Consider the following 2,498-nt stretch of genomic DNA (forward strand, 5'->3'; position numbering starts at 1 on the left):
AATATTAACTTGAGATTGATAGAAGGGGTAAATTTTTATGGATCAAATTTGGTATATGTATATAAACCTAAAAATAGAAATTATGGATAATAACTTAAGGATGTCTCTGTAATGTTTCTTTTACTTAAAAGTAAAGAGTTGTAAATTGCAACAAATAAGTAGAGGCCAGTATGAGTTGCAACATTTGTTATTAATTAACGCAATACACATGTACAAAACATGTATATTTGACTAGTATGAGTTTAAATGAATTAACATGGTCAATGAAAATTCATAACATCGATTTGTTTGGAATCGAGGCATAGTTGTTGTGGTACTATTATCATCCGGTCTGAAGCGCCAACCCCAACTTGAGCCTTGAAGCACAGTGCTTAAATAGACCAAAATCACCTATAAAGCTAAAATTAACAGATACCAATTTAGTGCATAAACCTACTGGCTGGCCTCAATCTGGAAAATGTTGGAGGGAGATATACACTGACAATTTAAATAGACTGTTATCAAGAATGTTAATGTTCTATTCCTTGTATATTTTTTCAATAAGCTAGAGTAGGATGCTTTCTAGTTCTTCCCCATTGCTCCATTCATGATAGTCTGCTTTCAAAAGATTTGGATCACTTAGCAGGCGATCCCACAATGGAAAGCCCTTCCTTGGCATTACATGGTCTCCTTTATCGAGCTTCAACGTTGGGCAGTAATCACCTCTCTCATCTCCAAGATATATGAATCTTGATTTCCTTTTCTCACTCATGGAAGCTTGGATCTGCTCAATAACAAGACCATACGCAAAAGAATAGCTGATATTTTAGATATTTGCTACTTGTAGCGAATGCATTATTGGGACTAGTATAGCAAAATTTTACTACTTAATGGTAAGAATCACATCAAAATGTCATGGGAGGCAATGTTAGTAGCAATGAAAATATGTCTTTAGATCAGTTGAAGAATCCTATAAGACATGGTCAAAGACAAAGGAAATAAAGACGCGACCATAAACGCCTGAAAGCTTTGTAGTTCTAAAATTTCCTTCACCTATAAGGTATAATTTAAGAAGGCTGCATTCACAATTTCATCAATATAACCTTCACAACAGCTAACCACAGTTGTTATCGAAGATGATACAAAACTAATTAAAGGTCAAGCAGAAATATCTTATGCATGGGAGATATCAAGACTTGAAAGTTCAAGCATACTTGTTTTGAAATGGTAAGAGAGATAAACACAAGGAGCATTTTCCACGGGATCATACGCCTTTGCAAACTTAATATGGATTAAGCAAGTAAGAACAAATTAAAATGAAAGGAAACATCATATAGCAATACACGAATGATCTCAACAGCTACAAGTGTTGACTACAAAATTGGGGAAAGTGAAACAAATCCATTTCATTTGAGACTTGCAAAGTTTTGATGATTTCTCTTATTTCTATAGAACACATCTAGCATGAATTATAGGAATTCATCATCTGACCACAAAACTACTCGAGCATTGAGATGAATAATTTCTTCAAGTTTCAGAGAATGACAAAATGGATGTTAGGATACCTTGCATAAGTTAGGAGGGCATAGATTACAACCATGAAAAGAAGTCATATCATAGTAAGGAAAGATCCTCAATCTACCTTCTCCATCTACTGATGTTGGATTAGTAATGACCTCCGAGAAATATATGTATAATCCGTGATGTTTCAATATAGTCTTGATATAAAACTGATTGGCATCACTAACTACTTTTAAGTCACATCTGAAATAACCACAAATGTAATTAGAAAAAAGCAACAATTTCATCGAAATATCTAATACATCTATCAAAATGACAATTTAGAAATACATACCCGAGATCATGAGCTGATTGTATGGCTGAAATTGTCTGAGGATGCAACGGAACTTGCTTCAAACATTCAGCTATGTGCTCAACAGTTTTACCTGTGAATGCAGCTCCTCCATCATCCTATCCTAAACACCAATCACTACACATTGTTAGGAAATGATAGTTGAATCAGAAAATAGTAACCAATCTAGCTATTGAAAAACAAAATTATGCTCGATAACCCACCAACATAACATTAATTGGGGTTACAAATCAAATCAAATCAAAATACCAATACTGTTAATTAAAAAAACAAAAACAAAAGAAAAATCAAGAGTGACCATGAGAGCATTCCAAGGTAAAGTTGGTCGGAGCTGGTTGAACAAATGGGTTAGACCCATATTCTCGACGACCCATCTATCACTGTCATCGTCAATGAGAGTCCGATCAAAATCAAATACAATCACCACCTTTTCCCCAACCATATTCACTGATTTCCCGGAGTTAATTAGAGCCGGGAACCACTGAGTTTTCGTAACTTCTCCGAATAAAATCCACAAATTTGGATGTCTAAAAAAATTTTGCTTATAAACACTACTCTAATGATAAATATAGTTGAATTATTTTAAAAGATAAATGTGTTAAAGTTGAAAGATTTTATTAATACAAAATTAAATTCAATTATTTTA

At 33.6% G+C, this 2,498-nt stretch overlaps 1 pseudogene; it reads right to left on the reverse strand.

Annotated features, from left to right (window-relative positions):
- Positions 1-544: 544 nt before the first annotated feature.
- LOC102595635 (inorganic pyrophosphatase 2-like) lies at positions 545-2,294 on the reverse strand (annotated as a pseudogene).
- Positions 2,295-2,498: the final 204 nt, after the last annotated feature.

This window comes from Solanum tuberosum, unplaced genomic scaffold, assembly GCF_000226075.1.
Source record: "Solanum tuberosum cultivar DM 1-3 516 R44 unplaced genomic scaffold, SolTub_3.0 scf00067, whole genome shotgun sequence".
Lineage (NCBI taxonomy): Eukaryota > Viridiplantae > Streptophyta > Magnoliopsida > Solanales > Solanaceae > Solanum > Solanum tuberosum.